Genomic DNA, 8798 nt, shown 5'->3' on the forward strand with positions numbered 1-8798 from the left:
AGGAGATACCAACACTAGTTCTGTCTCCTCTGGTTGCTCAAGGTGAAAAGCAGCATTGCAAGCAGAGTGGCTCGGGCATGGAGAACTCACTTGTTCATCCATTCATTCATTCTCTCAATGAATAAATGCTGTACACCTGCCATGTGCTCTAGTAACTAGAGAGACAGCAGAAAATAAGATGGAAGAGGGCTTTGTTTTCATCAAGTTTACAGTCTCTTAGTGAGGGACAGATAGGTCATGTAGAAGTAAATAGAATGCCAGTGGCAGGTTTTCAGAATGACAGTGGCATGACCTGGTTTTACGTTTTGAAGACACAACCTGACACTATGTATAGAACAGACTGTCAGAAGCTAAAAGAAAAGCCATAGAGGGAGCTAGAAGATTGTTAAAGTCTCCAACACAAGAGGCCATGGTGACTTGCAACAGCAGCCTTCAGAGAAATGGAAGGATGAAGATCTACTTTGGAAGCATTGTCAGTGGAAGTTGCTGATGTATGGGTACATAGTAGAGCTTTTAAAATTTTACACTGTATAGATACTGGCAATTGCTGTAGAGAAATCAGATGTTGGAAAAAAGAATAACTCATAGTTTTGTGACTGAACAGTCAGCCCATCCTAAATCAGAATATTTAATGGAAAAAATGATTCTCCCCCAAGGAGCAAAAATTAACTTTCATTAAAAATTAACAAATTGGCATTCTCCGCACAAAATGCGGTGAAGCCGCAGAAACTGTCCCTGCTACAGAGCAGGAGTTGCCACAGCCCCAGGCTGAGAAAGGGTCTGGAACAGAATCTGACAGTGATGAATCAGTACCAGAGCTCGAAGAGCAAGATTCCACACAAGCAACCACACAACAAGCCCAGCTGGCAGCAGCAGCTGAAATTGATAAAGAACCAGTCAGTAAAGCAAAACAGAGTCGGAGTGAGAAGAAGGCCCGGAAGGCTATGTCCAAACTAGGTCTTCGGCAGGTTACAGGAGTTACTAGAGTCACTATTCGGAAGTCTAAGAATATCCTCTTTGTCATTACAAAACCAGACGTCTATAAGAGCCCAGCTTCAGATACCTACATAGTTTTTGGAGAAGCCAAGATTGAGGATTTATCTCAGCAAGCACAGTTAGCAGCTGCTGAGAAATTCAAAGTTCAAGGTGAAGCTGTCTCAAACATTCAAGAAAATACACAGACTCCAACTGTACAAGAGGAGAGTGAAGAGGAAAGGTTGATGAAACAGGTGTGGAAGTTAAGGACATAGAGTTGGTTATGTCACAAGCAAATGTGTCAGGGCAAAGGCAGTCTGAGCACTGAAGAACAACAGTAATGATATTGTAAATGCTATTATGGAACTAACAATGTAATCATTGGAAAGGAGGGCTTTTTCTGGTGTTTCAAAAAGGTCACTGCAGCTTGGTTTGAAATTTGTACTGTTTCTATCACTAATAAAGTTATGACTTATTGGATGAAAAAAAAATTAACAAATAGTATTCTGTTGGTACTTACTTGCCAAGTAAAGGATGACAAGTAAAATGTCACAAACTATATAGAAGAATGTCTTTTAAAAATTTTTTAAATTCATTTTAATGAGAAATAAAGATACAATATAGTAATGAAACAATTTTACAACAGCTTAGTAGGATGGTTACAATAATTAATACATTGCATATTGTTGTCTTCATAGTAGTTATTCAGAGGACAAGATGGAGACATGATATCTTGTCTAAATATTATTAGTATAAGCTTTTATTCTCAGTGAACTAAGAGAAAGTAGCTGTATATATATCCTAACTCTCTTATGTATACATATATATATACATATATGTATACACATGTATATATATATGTATTTTTTCACAACAAAACTGTCCTTTATATATAAAAGAATTTCTGTATGTATGTTCTTTATAGTAACTCCTAAGAATGTCATATGAAAAATCTGTTTCCTCCGATAGCGTTGTAAGTACACAAAGATGTATCATAGGCAGAGTGGCCTTTCTGACATTCAGGCAAACCTGATGCTCCATATTTACTTTCTGTTCTTACAGTGTTAGCTAATCAAGTGTTACTCCTGAAGATAAATTCTCTGTGACTTTTATACAGAACACTGTTCAGTGGCTCTTTGATAGTGTTAAGCATTGAAATGCGTACATGAACCATTCACTAAGATTAAGTAATTCAGATGCTCTTAATTTTTACTGGGAAACATTATGGCTCTCATCAGCTTAGCAGACTGGAAGACTCTAGGGATTTGATAATAGGATGATGCAACATTTTTTTATTCCAAGTTTGCAAACTTCACAACTTGGACTTTTTGGCAACCTAAACTTTTAAGATTTTTATGACTCTTGATTCTGTCCAGGTCTACAGGGTGGATATCAAGGAAGTAGCAGTAGCTCAGTCCCACAAGTGACACCTGGCCACCAGTAAGTGCCATGGACACTGCCACGTCCATCACGTACTAGAACTTTGTGCGATAGCCTATCCCCAAACTGTTAGAAGTGCTGGTCATGTATTTGTCATTCTAGTATTTTTGTTATGGTTTATTCTTAGTAACTCTCTACTATCATGAAAACCTTTTCTTAGTTGATATTTTTATGTATATTAACCTATTCAAATACTGTGTGAGTACTCTAACTTGATCACAGATTTGTACATGATACAGTACATTCTGGCCTCTTAGTTTGGCTCATAATTTAATTTTAATTTTTGAATATTGTTTTGAAATATTTAATTTAAATTTTAATTAATTAATTTTTAATTTCTGAAAAAAAATTTATGACCCAGGAATAAATAGTCCGTGGTCAATTCTTAGAGAACAAAGTATTCTGACAAATAACAATAATAATAATTCATATAATAATGACTTTGTTTTCATAACACTCAAGCACGAAGGATTCTACAGCCAGGGAATGAGTGGCCTTTTAATCTCTGCTTGAGTAGGATCCCCGAGACCCTACAGCACTGTCAGGGAGGGAGCACAGCTGTCTGTGCTTCCCATGAGAGTGTCTTTCTGTGGCCTCATACAGAGCACTAATAGATCAGCACAGTCCACGTAATTGCCCTGCAGTGTTTTCACTGAAAATAGAAAAGGACAAATATTTTCTTTTCTTTAACTTGCATTTCATCTTGTTTCAAAAATATTCTTCACTAGTTTATTAAAAGGAAACAAAAAGCAACCATTATGATCTGCCTTACAGTTTTGAATTATAATTTTTAATCTCAGTACATCTTTAGTTAATTATTTAAGCCTATCATATTAGCAATAAGTCCATATGTCCCTCCACAGGTTATTCCTCCTGCTTAATTGTCAAAAAATAATGTGGGGCTGGGGGTGTCCTTCGTTGGTGGAGCATTTTCCTAACATGTGCAAAGCCCTGGGCTCTGTCTAGGACCACAAAAAAGTAAAACAACAGTGAAGTGTTACATAGTCTGATCCCAAATTTGATCCAAAAGTCTATGTTAAAAAAAGTCTATGCAAATGATGAAAACTGTGATCCAACCAGTCCTATAGTGCTATTGGTTCTGGTGTCCATGACAGCTGCCTTTTGGTCTTCCACAGTCCAGTGATGAAACTATTCTGTTCTATAAGTGACCTCAATGTCCTATTTTGCTAAAAGGAAACATTATGGCTCTCATTAATTTAGCAGACTGGCAGACTCTAGGGATAAATTGTGGTTGTTGAAGGGAGGTGATACTGTCTCCTCAACATGACATATAATCAAATGTTTCTGTGAAGCATTAACTCTGTGCTTATTTTCCAGAAATATCTGGAAAATGAGGACAAAATGGGCAAACTTCTGCATGCAGCATATATCCTGTTGGCATTCTAATTAACATGTAATCAATGTGTAACTTACTTTATGTAACAGCAAGCAAAGTGCTACAAAGAGGACTGTAATTTCAGAGACACTAAAATGTGGGGGGAAAGGTAGAAAAAGAGAGAGGGGGAGGAAAACAAAAAGAGGAAAAAAACGAAGAAGAAAAAAAAGAAGATAAATTGGCTTATCTCCCAAATAGACCCTGAGATGAGTGAGTGCAAGTATACATTTAGAAGTGATCCCAGGAAACACCAACATAGAAATGAATGAGACAGGAAAGGGAGAGATCCCATCAGGATATAATAACAAGCAGGTAGGGCCCGGGGAGATTTCTCAGTGGAATAAGTGCTTCCCTGGCAAGTGCAAGGGCCTGAAGTTCAATTCCTTGTTCTGCAAAAAAACAAACAAAACAGGTAACTATTGTGGGCAAGTGTAACTCAGTCCCACTGTGATCTTTTGGAAATGGTTTAGAATATGTCTCAGTGTTGTCCCACACAAGTGGTAAGGTAGGTGGGATATATACCAAATGCCATTTGTCATTGGTAGAGATGTTAATTTAGCACACGTGTTTATGGCCAGTTCTTCAGGCCTGCCACACACATTAGCTGGACACACAGAAATCCTTCAGGGGAATCCACAAATGCTAGCAGTAGGAAGCCCTCAGTGCCTGGAGAGATGAGTGTCCCAGGCATCCCAGAGAACCACCCACAGGGTCTGTTATAGGGTTGTTGAATGGTAATTTTAGATTATAATAAATAACATGAAGGAAATAAAGCAAAGTAAGGGTATGGAGCAGGAGGCAGGAATGCTATTTCAGAGAGTGTAGTGAGAGACCAGCAAAGCAGCATTTGAGAAAGGGACATTGAGAAGAAACTTGAAGGCTGAGAATGGAAGTATCAGTAGATCTCAGGGCAGGGTCTCCATAGAGGTAGAACTGATACAAAGGCTGCAAGATAGAGGAGTTCTTAGTAGGTTCAGGGAACTGAAGGAACCAGTGTGGAAGATGCATAGTCACCACTGGAAGAAAGGGTAGAAACGATTTTTGTCAGGTAGACAAGAATCAAGTCATGTAGAACTTTAAACCATGGTAAGGAATTCAGATTTTCTTTTTTTCTTTTTTTGCAGAACCAGGGATTGAACTCAAGCCCTTGTGCTTGCCAGGCAAGCACTTATTCTACTGAGCTATCTCCTTGGCCCCGGAATTTAGATTTTCTTTGACTAGAGTGCAAAACTACTTGAAGGTTTTGAATGGTCTATATGAAATGCTCTTGTTTTTAGCAATAACTGTGGTCTCTATTTGGAGATAAGAAGAAGATGGTCAGGAGGCTATTTTAATAATTTAAATGAGAGATTATTATGGCTTAGCGCAAAGAAGTAGAAATATCACAAGGATAAAGTATCTTACGGTGAGGGGGATACTTTTTGTTCATGCAAAAATGATTGCCACACATTAATAATAAAAAGAGGAAATACAGTAGGCCTTCTCTTTCTGTGAGGTCTCCATCCCACCCATGGATTCAAGCAACCATAAGTTTATATGAAAAAATTCATATAAAATGAGAACAAAAGGCAGGCTATTTCTGTAATTATTCTCTAAGCAATATAGTATAATGACTATTTGCAGAGCATTGTATTAGGGATAAGTGATCTAGGGATAATTTAAGGTATGTGGGAGGATATACTTAGGTTATATGTAAATACAATACTGTTTTATATAAGGAACCAAAGCATCTTTGGGTTTTGGTATCTGTGGAAGTCCTAAGATCAATTTCCCAAGATACCAAGAGATTAGACTTTCTGTAGCAAATATGATCTAAATCTAGATTAGATCATTGACAAGAATAAGATTTCTGTTAATAATCAGTACAAATTTAAGAGGCAGTAACAAGGAGAATGACTTAGATGTACAAAATAAAAGGAGCCAAGAGGCTCTGAGCAGTAATAAAAGTAAAACTAACAAATGTGTTATACTATGTATTATAGGTCTGAAATATCTCCCAAAGTCTTGAAAGCCTGGTTCCTGGTGGATGGGAATGTTAAGAGACATAGGAGCTTTAGGCAGGACCTGCTTGCTGGAAGGCAATGAGGTCTGTGATAGTGCACCCTTGAGGGTGTCATGGGAACCCTAGCACTTTCCTCTGCTTCCTGGCTGCCATGAGAGGAGCAGATTTGTTCAGCCATGTGCTCCTCACCATGAATTTCTCTCTCATCATGATGTGAAATCCATGTGGCTAAGCAACCATGGTCAGAAACCTTGAAACTGTGAGCTAAAATCTCCTTCTTTTAAGTTTATTTCCTCAGGTATTTTGTCATAGTGACAGAAACCTGACTAGCATTCAATGTAAAATCTGCCAGGCCAGTGCCTTATTCAAATGTCTAGCCTATAGAGTCACATTCAGTAACTCACAAGCCACATTTTGAAATCTCTTAAAAAATAATGTAGCTCATACTTAGGTTTCTGTACATAGAGATTTTGAGCTGTCCAAGTACAATGGAAGCCCAGTCCTATTTTGCCAGTACACGGTTCTCATCTTGCTAGCTCACACATTTCTTGGCTACCCTAAAGACTTTCCATACCAATTCTAAATTTCTATGAACTCTGTCCCCAAAATCAAGTCTGAGGAGGCTTTCTCCTATTTATTATCCCAGTGACTTTTAAAATACTATTTTTTGTTTTATTTCCTTTTCCCACAGCACATTGTTTCCTTGAATACCACTTTTATCATGTCTCTTAATACAATGTAAAGTTCTGATCCTTAGCCTAAGCATAGCAATCAGTCTCTTCTGTTTACAAATAAAGCTTCCTTACAAATAAAGACATTGACAACTTCTTCCTTATACTTTTTACTCTCAGCCGGGTCCCAGAGTTTGTTATACTATGAACATATCTTGTTACTGCTCCTTTGCTCAGCTCTTCCTTTTGTCTTCAGTGTCTGTGCACATACACTCATATACCATCATTATCATCTCTGCCTACAAAAAAATTAGCAACTCAAAATTTTCCACATCCCTTCCCTGTTCTTGATGCAGCCCAACAGAAGAGATATAGCAGATCATAGCACAGTCAGTCACAGGTATAGTTAGGCATTTATTGAGTGCCTACTGCATTCTAACTTTTCTTCATTGGGAACAAAGGTGAGTACAGAATGCTGTTCCCAGTCAAGGAGCTTAGTCCAATAGGTGAGAAACATGAATAAAAACATTTTGGCATAATATGATGGGTAGAATGATGGAGGTATGTACATGGTATGGGGTAAGTGCAAGGGTTCAAACCATAGGCACAGGAACTGAAACTGAGCTCTTCCAAAAGAAGAGATCTCAGGACCAAGGAGAGTGCTTACTGCACCCACCCTTGAGACATTGCACACATTGTTTGAACCAGCTCAAAACTTTGTTCTGTCCTTATAGCAGTTTCTGTCTTGAAGGAACCCCTCACCAGGCATATTCTGGGTGCCTTTAAGTTAGGAAAATACCACGTCAGTTCAGTAGCTTTATGGGTTTAAGGATTTATTGAAGAATGTATATATCCTTAGAAGGTACATTTGGATCAAATCCTCAAGAGGTGATTATCATTCTAGAATTTAATGTGGAATCCAGGACTTTATTTATTATTTTTTTAATTTTCTTTCTCAGAAAGTGAGGAATTGGAGGTTGATTCCTGACTAGTCTAGGTCAAGTTTACCTCCCTAGCCTCTTGTACTGTTCACCTGACAACTATGATTTTATTCATGAATGCTTTGCCTAGATGTCAGAGAGCCTGACTTTCTAATTCTGTTACAGTCTTTCTGTAACTTACTCTTCCTGAATGCCACATAGGATAGTAGCCAGAATAATATATTCACTGTACAAGGTACTTAAAACTGAGTAGGAGGTGGGAGGAAAAAATAAAATAAGTTTGTATGCTATTATTTTTAAAAAAACAACCTAATGAAACTAACCAGTTACTTGACAATCAGTGAGTAAAAATATGAGTTTATATATAATGGCAAAATAGTCTATACAGATGTATTTAATAATGGGGAAAATTTGTGCTGTACAATGTATCTCCTTCACCTGAAAAATATTTTATTTATTCATTTTTTTATATTTTAGGGAAGGACCTACAAGGTGTTCAGGGTCTTACTACTAGATTGGACTCATTGTGATCCTCCTGTTTACAGCCTCCCAAGAACTGGGATTATAGGTGCCACCATCCCCAGTCTCAGTTGCCATCTCAGCATGCCCCAGGGGCAGGGCTGGCACAGCAGGCCCAGGGATTGAACTCCCAGCCCCTGCTCCTGCTTGCAGGTGCTTTAATCTGCTAAAAAAATTTTTTTCAAAATTAATTTTTTTTATTTTGACATCAGTTATTTTTATTTTAAAGAAAAAAAATAAAAACAATGATACAGAATCTCAAAACAAGATTTTAGGAGAGTAACAATGGTTAGTACATTGTGTATTGTTACTGCCAAAGTAGTTTCTCATATATAAGATATAGGCAAGAAATAATAAGCAAACAACTAGGTACAAACCTCTGTTTTTTTTTTTTTTGTTTTGTTTTGTTTTTTTTAAAGTCAACAGAAAATGGAAATATACTTTTTAAAGTTTCTAATACTAGGAGAAGATATCATACAATGACTTTTTTTTTCCAAAATTTTATTGATAAACAGCAATGAGACAGTTTCAAATCAAATCGGAAGTACAGTTTCAACAAATAACACACTGCATATATTCTTCTTAGTGGTTAATTGCTGTACAAGATGCGGACTTGAGGTCCTATTTACAAACACCATTAGAACAAATCATTATATTCATTAAGAGAATGCAACTATATATCTATCCTAACCACTTTGAATACACAGATAGAAAATGGACATTCATAGGTATACCCCATTTTTTCTAAGTTCTGTTATTGAATATTATAGGTATGTAAACTCAGCAAAATATTCTAAAAGAGTCCAGTAGCCCATAATAGCATTGGGTCTTCTGTTTAACTGGCAATGTCAGAA

At 37.1% G+C, this 8798-nt stretch overlaps 1 pseudogene; it reads left to right on the forward strand.

Annotated features, from left to right (window-relative positions):
- Positions 1–689: 689 nt before the first annotated feature.
- LOC101574793 lies at positions 690–1455 on the forward strand (annotated as a pseudogene).
- The last annotated feature ends 7343 nt before the right edge of the window (positions 1456–8798 follow it).

This window comes from Octodon degus, unplaced genomic scaffold, assembly GCF_000260255.1.
Source record: "Octodon degus isolate 3935 unplaced genomic scaffold, OctDeg1.0 scaffold00068, whole genome shotgun sequence".
In the NCBI taxonomy this organism is placed as follows: Eukaryota; Metazoa; Chordata; class Mammalia; order Rodentia; family Octodontidae; genus Octodon; species Octodon degus.